The 22,876-nt window shown below is 48.0% G+C and overlaps 1 protein-coding gene across 5 annotated transcripts in view; it reads right to left on the bottom strand.

Annotated features, from left to right (window-relative positions):
- The window catches only part of LOC135918257 (uncharacterized), a 203,042-nt gene extending 191,571 nt beyond the window's left edge, over nucleotides 1-11,471 (bottom strand). For all 5 annotated transcript variants that reach the window (XM_070533552.1, XM_070533551.1, XM_070533555.1 and 2 more), the window contains exon 1: nucleotides 11,333-11,471. The gene's annotated coding sequence lies outside the window, so the exon portion shown is untranslated. The remainder of the gene's footprint in view (nucleotides 1-11,332) is intronic.
- Nucleotides 11,472-22,876: the final 11,405 nt, after the last annotated feature.

The following is a 22,876-nucleotide window of genomic DNA, read 5'->3' as shown; positions in this document are numbered from 1 at the left end:
AAGCTGTAGCGACGAGCCTTTTTCCCACAATTGGTGCAGCTCGGGGTCAGTTTGCTGGGCGGAGGCTAGCGCATGGAAATCGACACAGCCAGCAGGCACAGCGCTTATCCGCGACAGTGCGTCAGCTGCCTTATTTTCGCTCTAGGCGATATGGCGGATCTGCATAGAAAATTCGGAGGTAAAGGAAAGTTGCCGAAGCTCACGTCGTGAGCACGAGGAAGTGTAGTTATAGAAGATGAAGGTTAACGGCTTGTGGTCAGCCAGAATGTAAAAAGTTGTAGCTTTCAAGAAATAAAAACAGAAATGCTTATAGGCGCAATAGATGACCAACGCCTGCCTTCCGAAGGTGCTGTAGTGAGCTTCTGTGGGTTGGAGGCGCTTTGAGAAGAGACCCATCAGCCTCTAGTCTGTGCCATGGTGCTGCTGTAGTACTACACCCACTGCCGTGTTCGATGCGTCTACCACAGGGCGAGTTGGGGCATCGCGCAACGGATGAATCAGCAACACAGCAGTCGGCAACCGCGTTTTGGCTTCATGGGAGTAGGGTTTGTGCTCCGAGGTCCAGTGGAAGGTTGGGGATTTTTCGGAGTCGCGACGCCGCAGGTCGGTAAGCGGTTGAACAATTTGCGCACAGGCTGGTATGAAGTGCCTATGACCCCAGAAACTTGCGCAATATTCGGAAGGAGGTTGTACAGGGGAAGTCCTCAGCTACCCGCACCCATGATGCCAATGGCTGGATAGCTTAGGGTGCAATGCGATGGCCAATAAAATGCAGGGCCTTCAGCTCCGAAAATGCATTTCTGGGGCTTTAGGACCAAGCTGTGTTCGTCGAGTCACTCAACTAGCAGATAAAAGTGCTCTTTGCGCTCTTTGTCTGTGTAACTTGCCACGAGAATGTCGTCAAGGATAACGAAAATGAACGGGAGTGCACGCGTGACCTCGTCCATGAACCTTTGAAAAGTTTGCACCGAATTCTTCAATCTGTAAGGCGTACGGACAAACGGAAATAGGCCAAATAGAGTAGGGATTGCTGTCTTTGGAATGTCGCTGGCTTCGACAGGAATTCGGTGGTACGCGCTCATCATCGTTGTGTATATTTTGGTTTTTGTGGGACGAGCGCCGAAGTCATGTATGTGCGGAAGGGGATATTGATACGAAATAGTGACAGCATTCCAAGCTCGGTAACCAACGCAAGGGCGTCAGTCGCCAATGTCCTGCTCTGGAACTAGACCGAGAAGTAATGACCAATTGCTAGAGGAAGGACGAATAACGCTGAGCTGAAGCTTTAGTTCAAACTCACGGCTGACCACTTCCGACATCCGTGTAGTGAGCCTCTGTGGCCGCGCAGTAATATGTGGGCCGGTGGTGCTGATATAATGCGCCACCTTGTGTTTCAGGGGTTTTGTGAATGGCGGATACTCAGCAAGCATCTTGTCATAGGTTGACACCAGCAGAAACGCACGGTTACCATTTTGAGGTGAGGTTCGACTGCAGTACATGTACATCGAGGGATCTGACGTTAACATTTAGGCGCCGATCGCGAACACTTTCATCTACCTTGAATAGGCTGGGGAAGTGCGTTTTCACTTTGTAAAGCTGGCGTTGGTGACCACACACAATCTTCTGTGCAAGCGTCAGAATCCGATGTCTCGCCTTATTGACCAAAGCCCGTACGACGCATGGCAGTGCTCTTGAATGCGTGGAGCATCTGCGTGGACTTGCCACGTCGGCTCTCTGCGGCCGTAACGGGATAGAGAGAAAACTCGACGCCTATGTTGACGAAGAGTTGTGTGCCGGTGATGCGGTAGACCACGAATAATAGGCGGCTTGCGCGAGGGCAGATTTCGCATGTCGCCGTTAGTGACTAGATGGTGCGTGGCCCTTCCACGAATAGGGCTGGGCACCCCAACTTGCTTGTTCGCGAAAGTGGAGGTGACATCAGCACAACTGCCGCGGTGAGTCTCTAGGTGCGCTTCGATACTGAAGGCGAATGCTGGCGCCGAACTGGGTCACCAGTGTTGCCACTCGTCGGGAGCTTCTCCAGTGCACTGGTAAGGCGGTCGACTGTTTCCTCCAGGCGCGACGGTCGGTCTCCTAGCTTTGAGACTCGCAGTGGTGATAGGTAGCTGTGACGCAGACGAGCAGTCACTTATATGTGGTCAGTGAGTGCTGCTAGCCGATCGAGACTCGTCTCGTCGGAACCCGCCAGCACCATGCCTGCGGATTGTGGGAGGCGCCGCAAGAACAGCTGGCGCAAAATTGGAAGCTGGCTCGAGTGTGCACAGTGGCCAACCAGCAATTGAGGCAATCGATGCAGGAGTCGTTACGGTCGTTCGCCGTGTACCTCGAGGAGGAGATGTTGAAGGCTACGCTGGTGCAATGGCTCGAGGCGCTGCAGACGACGTGCAGCACACGACGACCGTGCGTGCTGTAGGCGAAGGCTTACCCGCACGTAAGTCGTCTAAGGCGTCGACGATGTTGGAGGATAGTGCGACGGCGACTTGCGGGTACCTTGCTGTATGGTAAGTGATGCCTCGGAATTGGAAACGGGCCTCTACTTGCATAAACCAAACTTGAGGATTCCTGTGCCAAAATCTGGGAAGCTGAAGCTGTGTAGCGATGACAGTAGACGTAATCGCTGCGTCGTCGCTGTCGGCAGGAGTAGGAGCAGCATCTTCCATGACTACTGTTTGTAAGAACAACGTTAAATTCCTGGGTCAACACTTGTTTGGAGCTTGGTTCAGTGGAGGCAAAGGAATGTACGTTTTTCAGGTTCATAACGGAGAGTCGACTGGCTTTATTCCACCATAAAAGCAGGTTTGCCGAGTGAACGTGGTGAGGCCCCTGTCGGGCCGCCATCTGACTTCCAAGAAAGAGCAGGGGGCAATGTCCACCACGTGGAGGTTAGGTGAGGTAGCTGGATTTTCCAGAAGCGGGGACAACGTGTAATGATGGACGGTGGCTAAATATGTATAGGAGTAGACAACTTTGACGTCCACCGCCTAATATCGTGATGAATAACTTTGTTACTTTGGTGCCTCGCCAAATTTTGCTATCCTTCGACTGAAGCCTAAATACACATTCAGTAGATGCGTGTTTCATACATATAGGTGTAATATCTGCAGTCGATACAGCCTTTGCACTTTATGTTACCATGTGGATGTAAATACCCATTCAGGGTCACGCTAAATTTGTTTGAACTGATAGTTAAATTTTTCAAAACTCATTGTTCAGTCACTTGGTGGAAAAGCGGTTATTACTGGAGGAAATTATGGCATAACTTGCCTTTTAATTTCGAAATCGACTTCAGCGTCGGTGCGTTATAGGGACGTCATAGATTACAGTGTACGTAACTCTATGTAAGCCGCTTTGGTGCTGGAAAATTCTTCAAGATATGGGGTAGGATTTTAGTTTTTGTGCATTTAAGAACACAACTGAGAGCTTCATTATCAATGAAAATTGCCGTAGTTGCTCCCGAAACGTGAGGCACCCAATGGGATAGCAATTAGACAGCAATATGAATTAAGGATAATAGCTTTATTGGACGTATAAACTTGTGAGAGAGCGTAAACTTTAATATCAAATCAGCGAGATTTGAGTCCGGCGTCTTTTAGTGGGTCTGGGCACCCGCCGCGGACGCGGTTCCGAGACCTTGTCTCGAAGCGGCTTCCTCGGCTCGCTGGACGGCCCAGAGTTGTTCTGTCAGGTCAGAGCTGAGCAGTGCGGTCATCCAGCGTGACTGGAGGCTGGCGGTGGAAGAGACGGAGGGGTCGGCACTGCCCGACTTGTTTGTTAGGTCCCGACACTCCCATAGCATGTGATTTAGTGTGGCAACCTCGCCACACGATGGGCATCTGTTTGTAGTGTACATGTCTGGATACATGGGGTGCATGAGTCTGGGGTTTCTGTAAGAGTCTGTTTGTAATTGTCTGAAGTGTACTGCTTGCGTCCTGTCTAACATAGCGTGAGGGAATGGGTATATGCGTCTTTGTAATTGGTAGTGTGCCGTGATGTCGTGAAAAGTGGTCATACGATCCTCCCATGCCCAGACGTTTGCAGTACCCCGCGGGGGCTCTTCCTCCGATGCTGCTCGGTGAGTCAGGCCTCGAGCAACGCCGTGAGCCGCTTCGTTTGGGGTGCTCATTCCAGTGTGTGCCGGGATCCACAGCAAATGCCTTCGGGTATCAATGTCGGCCTCTCCCTGGTGTATGGGATGTCGCTGGAGTATCTGATACGCCTCTTGCGAGATGCGCCCATTTGCAAAATTGCGAATTGCCATTTGCGAGTCACAGATCACGTATGTAGCTTTGGTTTGTGTGAGGGCTAGTGCTATGGCCGCTTCCTCTGCCGCTTCGGCATGTGCCGTGTTCACGGTGACGCTCGTGAGGTGGTTGCCTCGGTGGCTAGTAACTGCGGCCACGAAACTCTTCCTGTCTCGATAGCGGGCTGCGTCGGTGAAGACCGCATCCTTGTCGTTAGAGTAACTTTTGTTCATTTGTTGTGCCCTGGCTTTACGCCTCCCCGTGTGGTGTTGGGGGTGCATGTTGCGAGGCAATGGGGGTACGTATAGTTGCTCGCGTATGGGTCTTGGAATGTCTACTTTGACGCCATGTAGCGAGTGGTGTGTGATGCCGAGATTTTCAAGCACGTGTCTGCCCGGGCGGGTCTTGGATAGGCGTTCAAGTTGGGACACTTGTTGCGCCTCCACGAGTTCTTCGAGCGTATTGTGTAGGCCTAGTTCTAAGAGCTTGGTGGTGCTGACTCCAGGCGCAAGTCCCAACGCACATTTGTACGCCTTGCGTATGAGCGCGTTGAGCTTGTTTTTTTCCGCAACCGTCCAGTTGTGAAACGCTGCCGTGTACCTTATCTGGGAAATGACGAAGGCTTGGATGAGTCGGATGACGCTGCCTTCGCGCATGCCCGCGTGTTTGTTGGTGATGCGTCGAATGAGCTGCATCGTGCTGGTGGCCTTTGCCGTTATCTTGCGAAGTGCTTCGCCATTGCCACCCTTATGCTCTATCATCATTCCTAGTACCCGGATTTTCTCTACTATCGGGATGGGTAGGCCATTTGATGCCGTTAATTGGATCTTTTGCTTTTCCTGGGGGGTGTAGCATTTAGGTGGGCGCCCCTTTCTGACAGGTCTATACAGCAGCAGTTCGGATTTTTCGGCCGAGCAGGCGAGTCCCGTGCCCACGAGGTAGTTTTCTACGCATTGGATGGCCTGTTGTAAACGTTGCTCGATCGCTCCGTCGCTGCCCGTTGTCGTCCAGATCGTAATATCATCCGCGTATAGCGTGTGATGCAGTCCTTCGATTTGAAACAGTTGGTCGGGCAACCCCAGCAGGACGAGGTTGAAGAGCATTGGCGAGATCACCGAGCCTTGCGGGGTGCCCGAGCTGCCGATGTTGATTTGCTCTGACTGTAGTTGCCCCACTCGCATGCGAGCGGTTCTTCCCGTGAGGAAGTCTCGGACGTAGTTGTACGTGCGCAGGCCGAGATTTAGATTGTCTATTTGTCGCAATATGGCATCGTGGCGAACGTTATCGAAGGCCCTCTTCAGGTCCAGCCCGAGGATGGCTTTCGTCGAACGCCCCGGATTGTCTATGATTTGGTGTTTTAGTTGCAGAAGGGCGTCTTGCGTGGAGAGATGTCTTCTGAACCCAATCATGGTGTGTGGAAATAAGTCGTTGTCCTCGAGGTAATCCGTGAGTCTATTGAAAAACGCGTGCTCCATTAACTTGCCCACGCAGGACGTGAGGGAGATGGGGCGCAGGTTTTCCAGCTGTAATTTCTTTCCGGGTTTCGGTATCAGTATGATATTCGCTTCTTTCCATTGTCGGGGTAGCTTGCCGTGCGCCCAGCACTCATTAATGTATTTTGTTAGTTTCTCGATCGATCCGTAATCGAGATTGCGTAGTGCCCGATTGGGTATTCGATCGGGGCCAGGGGCCGACTTGGTGTTCAGCTTTACGAGGGCCGCCTGGATTTCGGCTACGGAGAATTCCTTGTCTAGGGTGGCGTTGCTTTCTCCTGAGTAGTCTGGATATATTTGCGGTGGCGTTTGGGATATGTAAAGGCGTTCCGTATCCCGTAGGAATTGTTCTTCCGTTCCCCCGTAAGCGTGTATGATTTTGTATATGCCTTGCATGTGTGTGGTCTTGGTGTTGGCGGGATCGATCAGGTACCGCAGTATCTGCCACGTGCGACGCGTGGTGAGTTGACCATCCATCTCCGCGCATTTCTCTTCCCATTGTTGATGTTGCAGGTTAAGCGCGTGCTTTTCTATTTCTTTGTTGAGCTGTGCTATCCGTTTACGCAGTCTCCTATTGTGTCTCTGTTGTTTCCATCGGTGCTGCAGGTTAGTTTTGGCTTCCCACATGTGCAGCAACCGGGAGTCTATTGTCTCGAGCCCAGCTGTCGACGGGATCGTTTGCGTCATGCGCTCGATATCCCACCGCAGTTGGTCAGTCCACTGTTCTATATCTGTGATGTCTTCCATCTGTTGCTCATCACGATGTTTGCGTAGCCGATTCCAGTTGGTGATCTTCATTTGACGACCGGCATTGTGTTCCTGCGGACCGCCTTCTGCTTCTATGGAAATAATGTAGTGATCGCTCCCCAAGTCTTGCATGGTGTTTGTCCAAGTGACTTTGCGTGTGTTGCGCGTGAAAGTAAGGTCCGGCGTCGTGTCAGTGCTTACGCTGTTGCCCTGCCTTGTTGGTGCCGCGGGGTCGGTGACCAGCTCGAGTCCGGCGTATTGCGCCGTTGCCCATAGATGGGTGCCTTTGGGGTGATCGTGCTTGTAACCCCACGCCGTGTGCGCTGCGTTAAAGTCCCCCCCAATGAACAGCTGTTGCCCCTTGGCGATGTCGATTGCCCGTTTGAAGAGGACATGGAAGCGGTGCTGGCGGCATCTGGGACTGCTGTAGACGTTGAGTACGAAGATGCTATTGCGGGTCTTGCGTGGTGGAATTAATTCTACGAGAACGTTTTCGATGTCTCTGATTTTGGTATCGTGTTCGATAACTGTGTGCGCTCGCTTGACCAGTGTGGTGACGTTTGGTTTCTCCGCCTTGCCTGTTATAGACTGGTACCCCGCGAGTTTGGCGGGACCATTCGTTTCCTGCAGTATGATGACGTCTGGGCGTTCGGGAATCGTTTTCAGGTATTGTTGTAAGTGCGCTCGTTTGTTTTGGTAACTTCTGCAGTTCCACTGCCATATCGTGTGTTTTTGTTTCGATGAGTGTCGGGCCATGCTTATATCTTGTTACATGTGTTGCGCCGCTTCCCTATGCGACGGTACGATCGTGCTGTTTGCGGCTTCTAATCTCGACAGTCTGAGGTGAACTCTCTCCAGGCTCCGCTGGATGGTACGCGTGATGGACGCGATGATAGTTTCCTCGAGATTGCTGAAGCGAGCCTCGAGTGCATCTATTCGCGCGTCGCGTATCGCTGCGCGCGTGCGTTTGGGTCGTGTTGCCTCTGTAAGGGTGGGAGTGGGTCTTCGTTTGGTATCGGGGAACTCGACCTCGTCGTCCTCTATGGGTTCCTCTTCTGTTCCCTGCGTGGCCTGAGTGGTCTGTGAGGGAGCGGGCCTGCGTTTAGTGTCGGGGTATACGACTTCGTCGTCGTCTATTGGTTGTTCTTGAGTCTCATGCATGGCCTCTGTATCGGTACCGCTCTTCACGGCATGCTGGAGTTGTTGTATGAGGTCGTCTTTTTCGCGAATCTGTGTCTGCATGTGTTCTATTTGCTTCTGCAGCGCTTGTATCGCCTGTGTTAATTTAGTTACCTCCGTCTCTGTTTTAGCGGGTGCTTTGTCGCCAGCCTTCGTGGTTGGTGCTCGTTTTCCCGTGACCGCATCTGCCCAGCTCACCTTCTCGGTGGTTTCGGTGTCTCTTGTTGAGGTCCTTCTGGGGGTGCGGCTGCGAGACCGGCGTTGCTGCTGCTGCTGCCGTGGGTTTGGGGTGCGGCTCCGGGACCGGGAGCGGCCTCGGCTGCGGGTCCTGGATCTCGAGCGTGGCTTGCCGGCGGGGCTGGTGGCTTTGGCGGCCGCCTCCGCTTCCTCGTTGGCCCTGTGTCGTTCCCATTGCCTCTTTGTCACGACGTAGGGGGTCTTGTACCTTGCGCGGCAGTTGCGATCCACTGTCATGTGTGTTCCCCCGCACAGCTTGCAACGTGGGGAGCACTGGTGGTCGGGGCCTGGGTTGAGGGCGTCACAACCACGGCACACTTTGTCCTGAGGATTGGGGCACACGTCCATGCGGCGACCGAGTCTCCCGCAGCAGTGACACATGTCGACTTGCTTGCGATACAGGGTGCAGCGAAGTAGGGCGCCGCCGTACCTGACGTAGGAGGGCACTCGCGGTCCTTGAAAGGCCACTATGACCGTCTTGGTGTTACTGAGCCGTTTGGCTGCCAGGGCGTCGGGGTTGCGGGCGTGAACGATGTTGGTGTGAATGGACTTGGCGTCCTCCTCCAACGGGATTCCCCTGATGATTCCCTTCACCGTGTAGTCGGGGGCCGTCTCATAGGCACTGACCTCGTGGCGGCGATCACCGATGGTGATGGCTTCTAGTTGTCTGTACTTAGCGGCGTGAGTAGCGTGAGGTGTACTCACGACTATGATGTTTTGGCGGTTGTTGGTGCACACCGTGTCCTCCCCTGCTTCTTGCCCCGGTACGTTGGCCGCCCGGTAAATGGCCGAGGCGAGGAGCACGGTTCCGGTGGCGGCAACGTCGAGGCCTCCTCTTGGTCGTATCACGACCTTGAAATCACTTCGTGGGAGTAGTGGCATTTTACTGTTCCTGATGACTTGCTGCTTGACGTTACGCTGTCTTTGACGCGAACGCTGTCGGTCGCCGTTCTCTCCCTCACCGGTGAGGGAGTGGGTTCCGTTCTGGGTGTTGCTTTGCGCGGCCTCGCGGTTGAATTGGGTCTTGTATCGAATGGTGCACCAACCGTTGCCTTGGAGAAACTCTTCAGGGGAGATGTCCTCCCCGTTCACTTGAACTTCCATCACCGCTCCGGTGAAGCAAGCTCCGGTGAGGGTTAGCGTGGAGCTGGTGAAAAGCCTCTGTGATTGCGAAGGAAGTTGTTTCCCACCTTGAATATGGTGCCAGTAGAATCTTGGTGACTTCCTGCATACGCTGGTGTTACATTCATGAGGTGAATGAGCGATAATCACAGCGAAATTCTTGGAAAACGGAGCCGACGTGAAGTGCGTTCGCTCCCTTCGGCGACTTCTTCTTCTTCATCTCTATAAACTTGTGAACAATCGCCTATTAACTAAACTAACGTTTATTGCGTATTCACGCGCACAAAGAAACAAACATATCTCGCCCGATGACCGCGGACACTCGCTGTCACAACTCTGGCTTGAGCGGGATGTTAAACGGCGTTTTTTTTTCCAGCTTCATTCGTTGCTACTTATTTCGCCTGTTTTCGCTACATATTGTTCTTGCCGTCTTCACGCAATACTCCCGTCAGAACATGTGAGGTATGTGCATAAATGCGTAATAATAAGAGAGCGGCAGCAGCAGCGAACAAATTGTCCTTCGCGCTGCCTATCGCTACAAACGCGAACGCATACGAAGCGCATAGAAACCATCAGTCCTCCGCCCACGTTAACTGTTTACCGACGTCTGATCCCTTCCGAGATGGGGCCCGCGCGGCTGCACTCGGCCGCATAGCACATAGCTGCCGCAGGTGTGAAACCCCTAACACCCCTACCCCCTCCTCCTGCCATGCAAGGGATGCAAGACGGTGCGCTTCCTTCCCTCCTTTCTTTCACGCACGCGCGAGATCATGCCGACACTCCTCTCAGCTCACTTATGGATGCATTCGCTCGCATCCACAGCATACGGGGCGTGGCCGGTATGTTATCGCACTTGGAATTTACACTGAACTTCATTGCAATGCCGATGACGGCGCTAACGAGCTTAGAATATCCATATAATTGTTATCGCAAAAAACTTAATATGGCCGTGCGCACGCTGCCAAAATTCGCGGTGACAACGCCAGCTAGAGCCAACAATTCATTACGTCATCCGTGAGGCGCGTGAATTCGCTCGTGTTGTTCTTGCAGCGGTTTTTCACTCTCGCCCCCCTCCCATAAACACACATATTTTAGTCTTGCGTAAGAGGAACTCACTAAAATTCAGTGCTTCTCCTGACGTACTGATGAAAATGAAACGACTAATGTTGAATGTGACAGAATCAAGCATGCTCTTTGCGATTTATGTAGGGATTGTAAGTTTAAGTTGGCACAGAAAGCGCCGAAAGACGATATGTCGTGTCATTTTGCGACGAAGCCTTGACACTAGCACTGGATGCTCACCACAACACAGCGAATCATCGTATCCAAGTCTGCTGTTATAATGGGAACCAGATGTATTGTCTAAGATTGCACTGTTTGTATTATATAAGCATTTGCGCTGTATTTTATGCGTATTGTGAGATAAAGGACGGTAACGCTGACAAGCGGCACTGCATTTGCTGCAGGGACTAGAACGAAAGGTCCTTGAGGATTCTGAACTGAACCTAACAGCGCAAACACCTAAGACGATCCAGAAAAAGGAAAGACACGACACACACTGGCGCTGTGTGTGTCGTGTCTTTCCTTTTTGTGGCTCGTCTTAGGTGTTTGCGCTGTTACGTTTAGTTCAGAATTATATACCAACTAGGCCCAAATGAAGTGTTACTGAAGGACCTTGAGGAGCCATGGCATCCGTTATTGCATTCCGGTGGATCCGCGCGATTTCGCGAGTGAGTACCTGGAATACTGCGGTTCCTCTGCGAGATAGAAAAAGCATTGAACTGCAAAGTAAAAGGGTGCCAGCACTAGATAAATAGCACTGCTGGCATTTCCTACTACTACTTCCCACTAATGCAGGCGTAGAATTGCAGTGGCACTCATCAATGTGTCCAGCATGCTTCTGGCGTACGACTTCCTGGGCACGATTGCAACTGCAGATTGAAAAATTTTGATAAAGAATTTTCACGACAATTTGCGGGTTAACAGAAGGGGATTGTGCACTAATCGGCAAACTTAACATGCAGTAAAAGAAAGCCGACGCCGTAAAAATTGGTCGTCGGCCCCTAATGGTTTGGCGCTTCACAAGTTCAGGAGCATAACTTACTCATACCAATTTATTTCTGTCGTGCCCGTTTAGGAATGGTGCCGAGCACCAGCTATGTTATAAAGAGCGTTTTTCGCAGCTTTAAGGGTCGGCAAGGGAAGGGTTAGCGTTGAGATGCAGTCGGACTGCACGGTATGGAAATGAGATGTCCCCAGTACGAATTTTGCCAGCAGCGGTTGAAAATGTACCTGACGAGTCGAAGATGTCCACACCGACGGGGCCCGAGGGGTTCTTTCGGAATTCCAAAAAGCAGTGCCGGTGAGGACCCCGCGAACCGGAAGGAAAGCTGGCTGAGCCTTGCACGAGCGCCTCGCCCGCCGATTTGCTTGTTCATTCACTTGTGCCGCTTACCCACTATGCGGGATTCGCCAAGGAACCGGCGGTTGAAGGCTGGAGGGAAAGGGATGAAAAACTGAAATGAAAAAGTGAGTCAGGGTGTGGTAGAAGTTTTATCCGAATTAGGGAACAGATTTACTTGGCAGACAGAGAAATAAAATAAACAGCAGTAATTATGTGGTAACGCAACTTTTTATGGTATTTTGGGGGTATTAGAGTAATGTTGAACAGACGATCAGCAATGTAATGAGCCATCCCACTATTGAATTCGTGAATTATTATGTTATTCTTGTTGTGTCAGAGAGATAGTCGCCAACGCCCATTGCAAATAAATGCGAGCGAAAGCGCATTCCTCCTCTTCTATTCAAAATGAACTTCAATTTCGTGTCAGACTTTCATCTGCTTAATAAAGCGAAAGCCCTAAGTGCCTCATGGGTTGAAAAATTCGTTGTCTCGTGTTATCTAAAAATTTACCGCGCGGCTCTATGGCATCAAACATGATGGTGCCACCCACGACCCTCTGTGGGAGTCGAGCCCATGACGTTTGGTTGAGGCAAAGATAACTAAGGAAGTCGAAACCGGGACCTTTGGTGGCAGTCGCACCCTCGACCTTTGGTGGGACCAAAATTCAATGGCATCAAAATTGATGATGCCACCATTGATGGTCGAACTCATAACCATCGGTGGGAGTCGAACCCACGTCCTTTCGATTTAATCAGGGCGAAGTTGATAGATGCCTATTTAATTAAGATTGACTCAATTAAGGCACTAGAGCCCACGACCTTAGGTGGCATAAAACAAGTAATAGGAAAAACAATGCATTTGATTGAGAATGTCAAGTAATTTAACAAATATATCATGAGCCCGCAGGTTTTCGCCTTCGTCCGCTTTAGCGTATTCTAAAATGACTGTCAAATGACGCGTGAAGCGTTGGAATTCTATATTGGGGAACCTGCAGTACCAACTCCCTTACATTTTCTTTATTAAAGATGGTGAACTCCTGGCGAAGGTTTACAAGGTTCTCTGTTTCACAGTATTCGACTACGTCAAGTTCACAGAGACAATGAAAACTTGCAGGTCGTAGGGGAACGTCAACAATATTTATTAAGATTATCTTAAGCAGGTGCCTGGCTGACTGTATAAACTACACGTATAAGTAATATTCAGCTGCAAAGCTATTGTGATACATATAAACTGTGTGCGCATGTTTTGAAAACGTTATTTTACCTAATTACGGGCATTCTTAATAGAGGCGTTTAAAAGTTTGTTAGTATGGTTCGCTTTTGAAGTTCTCAAAATTGCGATTCGCAATATTTTCAAGAGCTTCTTTCTTCTTGAGCTGGCCTATTCAAGTTATACATCTGACGCCTCATCATTATTTTTTTTTTGGCTATTCATGTACAAAATTTGCCACACCACATAATATGTCTGACGCAAAGTGCCTTAGAATGTGACATTCTTTTTGAAATGAGAAAGAACACTTATCAAGGTACTTCTTCGGGGCTGCAAATTGTTTTTAATTTTGTGCAACAATACACCAGAGGAATGTAGGAGTTTTGAAAATAAAGCTTTATTTACGGATGGCAGAATAACTTTATTGAGGTCCGTCGGTGCGCGTGAATAGCGCGCAGCGGGCCTCTCCCACGTCCGGATAGAGAGGCCATGCCCCTCCGCCGCGTCGAGGGCCCGATGGACAGCCCAGAGCTGTACTTGAAGGTCCGAGCTGCATAGAGCTCGGACCCACTCCACCTTGCTGGTTCTAGACCTCGGCTCCAGGGGGCAACCTCAGAGCATGTGAGCAAGGCTAGCTAAATGATTACAAAAGCTACACGCATTTTGAAGGTGCGCGTCCGGAAATATATTGCGCAGGAAGGCCGGGCATGGGTGGGTGCCCGTCTGAAGCCGCCTGTACGTGACTTCTTGTGATTTATAGACTGCTTTGTGCGGTAGCGGCCTAATTCTCTTGACGAACCTATATTGCTCGGTGAGATCATTGTAAGTGACGAGGGGGTCGCGCCTCCTCACCAGTCAGGCGGCGTCGTGTGCCGTCTGGTTGAGGTTAGGGAGCGGCCCCAACAATCGTTGCATGTGTGCCGGGAACCAATTGATATAGTGTGGAGTGAGGTCCTGAATACCAAGTATTCTGTCGACGGTCGGGGATATGCACCCTGTTCCGAAGGACAGAATTGCCCTCTTGGAGTCGCAGAAGACCAAGCTTTTACGGTGTTCTAGGAGTGAGAGACTGCTCAGCCACCTCAGGACTATTAGTTAGGACCATGCACACGTTGATGACCGCGCCATCTTTGTTGACCACCGCCGCTGCATAGGCTCGTCTGCCAGGATATTTGGCCGCGTCCGTAAACAGCGTGCTTCCCAGGAGGCACTCCTCCCTGTCGGAGGAGTGCTTTGGCTCGAGCTAGCCTTCCTTATGGTTTTCATGAAATTAGCCACTGAGTGGGACGCGAAGACCACCTGTGGAAATGAGTTTGTACTAACGGGACACAGAATGGGCTGATAAGTATCGCTATGAGCAGCCTAATTTACAAAAATTAATAGTTAACTTTATGTTGTATGTAGTAATTGCGTATGTTTGTATTGCAAGGCCAGAGGCAATCATGTTGCAATCAGGCAATGGACAATACCCTAATAAATTGCTATTCGCTGATCATATTGCCTTGCCTAGAAACTCAGGGGAACAATTGCAATGTATGCTCACTGAGCTGGAGAGGCAAAGCAGAAGGGTGGGTCTAAAATTTAATCTGCATAAAACTAAAGTTGTCTAACAGTCTCGGAAAAGAACAGCAGTTTACGATAGGTTGCGAGGCACTGGAACTGGTAAGGGAATACATATACTTAGGGCAGGGAGTGACCGCGGATCCGGATCATGAGACTCAAACAATCAGAAGAATGAGAATTGAGAGGAATGAGTGGCACTTTTTCCCACCTTTGGCTGCGCGAGTGCTAGCGCTGTCGCGGCCTCTTCTGCCACCTCCGGAAAGGACGTCTTGATCGATGTGCAGGTTAGGAGCACATCCCGCGTCATAACTGCCAGCGCTGCTTTCGATGAAAACTTGGGTAACGAAGCGTCTGTGAAGAGAGTGACCTCCTCTTCCTGTTCTACTATTTGCTCTGAAGTCTCCATCAAGGCTGCTATTTTGGCCGCTCTACGGCCGTCGTTTCGACCAGACCTCATGTTTCGAGGCAGCGGCTTACTGTCGATTTTATGCGCCCACAACCTGGGCAACCACCCCGTTTCCCTCCGCTCTGCTGCTTGCCTGCCCTAGTTTGCAAGAACGCGACGAAAGCATGATGTCATTGCCGCACCGAGAACCACGAAAAGATCTCACTCTGCGGCCACGAGCACTCGCAGTAACAACGCCGGCGTGATAAAGAACACAGGCAGAAGGGAACCGACGCTGCGTGTGGCCTCTCCGCAACTCAAGAAACTCGATGTCTCTGAAAGCTGTGCTGACACGACCTGTAACACTAGACGATCGGAAAGACAGCGCACATGAACCCATTGCTATGTCGGCTCGACCTGTCTTGGCACCCGCCGCAGATTACCTCCACAATACGGTGGCCGGGTTGTGTGCCCTTACCCGCGCGGGCAGCCACACATAATCATGTCCGAGCTTCAGAACGAAACGTGCACATGATTCGCGGAATTATTTTCGCCCAAGTGGTCAGAATTAACCGGAGTTTCTCACAACGCCGTCCCTTCTAATCAGATAATAGTTTGGCACGTAAAACATCAGTTGGTAACTTTTAAAGCCTGTCTCACGGCACTGTTTCTGTTCCCACTATGCGACGATGCTGTGCGCTTAGTGCAACGCACGTCGCGTGGATATGCGGCGCTATGGTTATTCGTTAAATATGCAGTCTGGGATATTTGTTCGCACGTTGTTGCGAGCATATAAAAAGCTATAACATTACCATTCACAGCCCTTTCTCATTATCAGTTTATTATCCCGACACCATCAACACGCCAAGCACACGCTGTGTCAACTTTCGCCTAGCGAAAGCTTTGGTAAGTTTTCACGATGAATTGCCCTAAAAACTAGTCGTTCTTTGCCTTTGCCTGTAATTTTACTCTTCTCAACCACGAACTTATTGTTTTTTTATCTATGGTATTCAAACCTGAACACCACGGGTGCACAAACTATGTCCCCATTCACGCCTGCGGCATGGTAAGAAAGCGTACTAAATGGTTGCTATTGCGTGCCTACGCTGCAAGCAGGTGCCGCAGTCATCGACAGTTCTTTCGCGTTCTCAGCCATCTGATCTGGATTAAAACAAGGACACCGACATTTCACCGATATTAGAACGTTTCCTGCGTAAGTTCACTCATTGCACTTATATATAGCTCCATAACCAGCTTCTCCATGCATTGTGTCGTTTCTGCATCTCTCATTGTCCGTTTACTACCCGTTTCGTTGTCCTGTTCACTCGGTTAATGTAACATTTATTGGTTAGTCTCCCTGCTTTCCTTTATTTAATTACTCGACGCTGTTTCCAATATTTTCGGAAAGGCTGTGATCTCTCAGTAAGATTTTCTCGCTCTCGCAGTACCTCCGAGATCGATGGTGCGGTGTAGAAGTCCCGCGCTGAGCTTAGCGTGGCTTTCCTAGCAATCTTAGTCCTTAAGACGACGCTGCGTCTCAAATCAGCAATGCTCCTTGTCATCTATCAGCGCAGAGCAAACCGTTATACTTTGAATGCCGCAATCCAATAGCCTTGCAAATCATATATTCTTTTATGGACCCTCTAGGACACAGTTTTACCACAGTCGTACTTCCACCATGGGTATCTCTCCTAAATTACTTATTGCAGCTCTCCTCCAAGAAGCGCAGGCAAGGCAATTCGCCGACGTCAAAAGAGACGACAATTATGACGGTAGCGTGCTTGTCAAGCTCGTCGAACAGTGCAACAGAGTACTGCATCGATAGCCGTGTATAAGTGGCATTCAATAGTCACGGGTTTTACAGCCAAAGCCTATATCCGATTATGGGACACGCCCTAGTGTGGCACCCTGGATTAATCTTTATTACCCGGGGTGGTTTAACGTGCTCCTATACCTAACTACTGAAGCTTTATATATATATATATATATATATATATATATATATATATATATGTATATATATGTATATATATATATATATATATATATATATATATATATATATATATATATATATATATATATATATATATATATATATATTTCTTTAATTTCACCGTCATCAAAATGCGGCCGCCATAGCCGCGATTGAAGCCATGACCTCTACCTTTGAAAATGAAGTTTTAAGGGATGACGTGCATGAACTTCACTTTGCGCTATGTTGTTTTTCAAGTAAACTTTGCAAGCCTCTTAAATCCTTTTGGCATGATCCCTCTGACATGAGAACTACCTGTGCTTGGCCGCTGGAAAACGACTAGGGACCGATAGTTTATCGCAAACAAGGTGCACGTGAGGTGTGCTGTTCAACTTTCGCAGCTAAAGGTAGACCGCCGTCACTCAATACATTCATCTATTAAAATTTTGAGCTACGTATTTACGCCACACTAGGGATGATCTAACAGCAAAATTTCTGAGTGTAATTGAATAACAGTATTGTCATATCGAATCAGATGCCACATATGTTTTCGTTATTAATTGAAATCAAATATTAAAGTACTTCGCAGACGGTTTACAACAATAACAAAAATTACAAACGCATTATTTACATCACAACATATATGTAATGCCATTTAAGAATACAAAGGGACTTGTATGTGAGAATCGACTGAAAGGGAACCGTATCCGCAGTACAATTCCAACTACAACATTACGACGTATTGACAACATCTCTCAATCTGCATGTAGGTTGCCTGGTCCGTTGGAGAAGCAAAGGGGAATACCATCGCAGCAAAAATATTTTTAAACAAATGGAAACATGGCCAGATTGCATAAACAATAGATTGCTTCTCGCAACCGAAAAATCACACATAAGATGTGTGATGGCGCAGGACATTGTTTTACGTGTCTAGCAATTATTGAGGTGGACTTAGTTACGCCACGCGATTTCTGAATAACTGGTGCCTTGATGTGCACAGCGACAAGTACTCCCTTGCAGAAGAATAACTAGGAACATTTGCGACTTGCATTTGCATTTCTGCCTGCCAACTCAAGAAAAAGCGCTTTAGTTCATTCAAATCGAGCAGAAACGAAAGCTCGAGATTTCGAATATTTCTAGCGCCAGGCTGCAGTCATACACAGCAAACAGGCGTTGTACGGACACATCTTAGTAGACTGCACACAGCTTGGAAATATAGATATTGGCCGATTCAGGATACACAGCTATCATATACATGATGTCCCAGCTAACGTTAGCCAGGTAACCATACATAACTGCTACAGTATGTTATTGTAATACATATTGCGTTGGGGCAACAGTCCTATTGCTCGACGAGGGTAACTTTTTGTTTGATGATTACTTTGTTGGCCATTTCATACACGTAATGCCGTGAAAAACTCCACGTCCCATCCACTCAGGCACTAGTGCAAAGCAACTTAAAGGTCCCCAGATTATGCGCACCATCACAACCGCAAGAACGAAACACAGCAATATCAGCTAACAAGAAGCATCTACAGTGCGTTGCTCCTTCATAGCACTGTATGACGCCCTTTATTGCGAAGTAAAGCTAACGCAAACCGTAGTTCCAGTTTTTTTCAGCGGCGACCATGTGTGATTGCAGCCATTATTAAAGTAAATCCATCCGTAGCTAAATGTTACCTTCCCCCATGTCCGATCATCCAAATAAAATGAGGTGCACCAGCGACAGTACACAGCAGGACGAAGGCGTCTTCAAGTTATCGCCTGTCAACCTCAGCTTGCAATTATCGACGTTTTGCTCTGCTTGCAGAACTACTAACGTCATAACTATGCTTATGTTTGCTGCTACCCTCCAATTTGTCCTTTTTTTTGGCAGTAATAATGTTACTCCAACATGTCATTACCTTCCTCAATGCACCTTTTCTAACTGAGCTCAAGTATAGAATGTCGGATGCCCGCGATACCGTGTAATACACACATTTGGCTTAGTAACGCAGGGATTTTGAAAAAAAAATTAACCCATCAATTTTAGTTCCCTTGCTCGTTGCGTAATGTTCAGATTATTGAAATTCATTTTGAGGATCCTAATTTTGGTCCCATGGAATAAGGAAGAGAAGCATGCAATAGCGCATAACTTTTCATTCAAGGTTTTTCGCAGGTTGCTGTCCACGACATGCTGTCGAATGTGCGGCCATGTACGTCACGCATATTTATAGCTTGCATATGCATATATTATAGCTTGGAAAATCCCCTCTTCATATCATTAAAAAAATTATTTCGGGTTAGGCGGTAATAACTGTGCCCAATTTAGAGGGGCTGCACTGAATTGGTTTTGTACCATGCATTAACGATTACTGGGCCGTGAACTGGTAAAAGTGTCTTCTTTCGCGGTATCCAATGTCACAATCCACGAAATACATCCAGAAATTTTAGACTGCCTAGAATAGAACAAACACCCCGATACAGGAGAGGGGGGGGGAGGGTGTAGTCACCTTCTGGCACTGTCAGTCATGACACTCTGTGTAATGATTTGAATCTGCATGCTCCTAGTACCCCCGAATTCTTTTCCGAGCCAAATACATTCGGCTTTCAACAATTTTAAGGGAACTGAATCATCTAACAAAATGCATCGTCCATTTTTTGACATCAATGTTTCCTTTGTCCAACTTAAAATTTATTGTTTAAATAGATGGTAATTGTTACATTTTATTCTTTCGTGCTTCTTTTCCAAGCCAGACGACGTGTTCTGCTTTTTTTTTATTTATTCGCTGACACATCCTTTGATCATTCGTACGTTGCTGTACTCGGTAATTACCTAAAATGAACAAGCTAGGTATTACGCGGAGGAGCTAACCGATGGCGTATTAGAGTGAACCACAATTTGAAACACCGCTTCTGCAAAAACAACAGGAAGGTTAAGGGGAACAATGTTGGACGTGTTCGGTGATAGCTGCATGAACGATATTAGGGCACCTTAAGTCAGAGGATGCAGCGGACAAGAATGACATAGAACGAGGCACGTTGAGACAACGAGAATGCCTTTGTCCTGCAGCGTACTTAATCATGGCAATCACGATTATGGATAAAATTTATTTACCCCGCTCTTTTATAGATCTCAGTTATGTATTCACCACATTCAAATAAGACGTTTACATGATCCTTCTTCGAAAGTCGGAACATCCTCCCCCAAGTAGACGCTCGAGCCGTAGGCGTATAAATCTTCTGAAATGAGAAGGAAATGCCATGAAACAAACTTTCAGGAACATTTTCTTATTTTCCTGTGGTTCTTGTATTCCTGCGATAATACGGTATGCGGCGCATCGTAAAACATGGTAATCCTCGCTATGCAATATTCTCTGGAGGTTTTGACGGAAACCAAGAAATCCAGCCGCTGTGTTTTTTAAAGATTTAGCTTTGCTTGAAAAAGTTTGTGAAATTAGTAGTAAAGACGCGTGTTTTCCTTTTTCCCTCTCGAGGGTTCGAGTACTACTTCTTCTCTTGGGCGTTCGAGCCGCACTGCAAGAGACAGTTTACGCAAGTAAATGGTCCTGCCGCTAAGGATAGCGGCGGTACGTTCGCTGGATGCTTCAGATGCATAGAAGTGAACGCAGATGAAGCTCGAGACAACTTGTATTTACAACATTTTTTCGAAAAATTACACATAGAAATGCTAGGTCGAACTGGAACACCCATGGCGACCCTACATTTACAAAAACGCAACTACTAGAGAGCATTCACAACTTTGCCGCAGCGTTGGATAAATCTGGTCAGGTTGACATCATATTCCTTGACTTCGAGAAAGCTTTTGATCGTGTATCGCATCCTAAACTCCTTTCGAAACTAACACCTATACTCAAAAACGATTCCCTCCTTGCATGGATCGCAGCATACTTGTCTTTTAGGCAGCAATCAGTGTCCATCGACGATGTCAGTTCAGATTCTGCCTACGTACATTCAGGTATCCCCCAAGGTTCTGTTCTTGGGCCGTTATTCTTTTTAATCTTCATCAACGACATTGCTCAAGACATACCGGTAAAAATCCGCTTATTTGCGGATGATTGCATTCTATATAACGAAATCCACAGTTCTGACGACCAGGTTTCTCTTAACAAATCTTTAGCCCAAATATCAAATTGGTGTACTTCGTGGCAAATGCAAATAAACCACAGCAAAACGGTAGCGATGAGACTTACGCGTAAGATGAACCCACTCATTTTCACTTATAGCATCAACGGTAACAATCTATCTGTAGTTCCAAGTTACAAATATTTAGGGGTAAATATTACATCCGATCTTCGATGGAATGATCACATCACATACATACACAAGGAAGCCATGAGACAACTAGGCTACTTACGGCGAACACTTCCCAAAGCTTCAAGCGATGTAAAACTTTTGGCCTACAAAACGTATATAAGACCAACACTAGAATACGCTGCAGCAGTGTGGGATCCGCACACAAATATAAATATAAGGAAACTAGAAAGCATTCAGCGTTTATTTTTCATTTGTACAGCAGCAAAACATCGCCGACTGCTCTATTAACTTCTGCAAATCTAGAATCCCTTCAAACAAGACGGTACCGCGAAAGGCTAAAAAAATTCTACATGATATACAATGATAACCTTGGAATTGACAAAAACAGGTACTTGAAACCTCTTACGCAGCGTTCCACTCGTTCTTTCCATTCAAAAAAAGTTAGCGAAATTTATTGTAGAACCAACACTTACATGAATTCTTTCTTCCCCCGTACCATCCGTGATTGGAATCGTTTGCCCAGAGCAATAATCGAGAGCTCTTCTGTTGCCGCTTTCACTGCCGCACTTCAAAATGTGAAATCATAGTGTCTTTTCACCAATGATCTAGCAATGTTTCATGAAAGCGCCGCACTTATCTCCTGCTTTTCTTTATTTTGATGTTTTTACAGTTATGTTTTCTTTATATGGTGCATCGCATTGACATGAATAACGCATCGAACCAAATACCCTTTTTTTCTCTTGTTTCCTTCACATTGTCAATTGTTGAGCAACGCACTTGTCAAATATGTCTTGATGTGTATTCATATATCTAATATTGCGATATGATGTGTGTTCATATATATAACACTTTACCATTTGAAATTATATGATTCAGTGCCGTACTTCACACAACATTCACTTTTTCTCCATTTACATTTTTTTGTATGTGTGCTCTTTTTGTTGTTCAGGTATATTTGTACCGAAGAGTAACCCACTCCTGCTTAAGGCCTGGAATTCAGGCTAGCAGTACTTAATAAATAAATAAAATACATAAAATACATCGGCAGCGCCGATGGCGCCTAGCACCGCAAGTTGAGTCCACAGCGCTCGGTCGGGGCAGTGGGACCAAGTTTCCTATCCCTCGGTGCCCCGCGCAAAACATTCACTGACCGATTGCCACCGAGTGCTTTTGAGCATGGTCTGGTGGCACACCGATCACCATTTCCGCATGAAGATAGTCATGTGAGTGGTCCGCCTTTTCAAGCATTGAGTGCCGTCTACGCGATGTTACGTTTATTTGAGTCTATGGTGTTTGCTCCTTTCCCCAAAACGACATACAATACAATTAAAAAGCAATAAGCAGTAAACCTGCTGCAAACCAAGGCAACAGGGTGATTCGCATGCGGAGTCTCCCCGTCTTACTCTCGTGACTGTGAACGATCTTTCTAAAGACTGATAGTCTGGTAATTTCCGGTCGTTTGCTAAGGAAATTGGTCAATGCGGAAATACAGGATCGCGTACTTTTACCAAGTAAACGCTTGCTAAAAAATAAAGGCTGTTTCGCGCCGGTTCCTTTGTCGCGGTCTTAGAAGAAGGTTCCCACAACGGCCACAATAGGCACGGTGCGCGCACTGCCCGACGACTACGGCGTCTACGCGTTCTGTGTCATCCCCGCGACAGTCTCCCGTCGATGACAAGCCCGATTTCAAAAAAAAAAATCGGGCTTTTCCAGCACCATTCTTACATAAATAATGTTGAATGTAGAGCTGACTGATCACTGGAATTATGAAAGTTATTTTTCAACGCTCACGAGATGTACAGGACTGGAGTACCGCTCGGGTCGTGGCCTCCAAGATATCACGGTTGTTCCGTTGAAGGTGCGCCGCTGTGGTGTCTGAGACCACGCCCCCTGCAGAGCGCCAGTCCCCATTAACTTCGTGTTGTGTTGTTTCTTAGAACTGAAACCAATTGCCATTATGCAATTGAAAGGATTTCCGCTTGTGAGCTAAACCCGCCCGCCTTCACCCGGCAGCTGAGAGCCTAAATACGCTCCCATGTGGAA

Source organism: Dermacentor albipictus, chromosome 2, assembly GCF_038994185.2.
Source record: "Dermacentor albipictus isolate Rhodes 1998 colony chromosome 2, USDA_Dalb.pri_finalv2, whole genome shotgun sequence".
NCBI classification, from domain to species: Eukaryota; Metazoa; Arthropoda; class Arachnida; order Ixodida; family Ixodidae; genus Dermacentor; species Dermacentor albipictus.
Note: the sequence above shows the minus strand (reverse complement) of the source record. Positions and strands in the feature narration are given on the sequence as shown.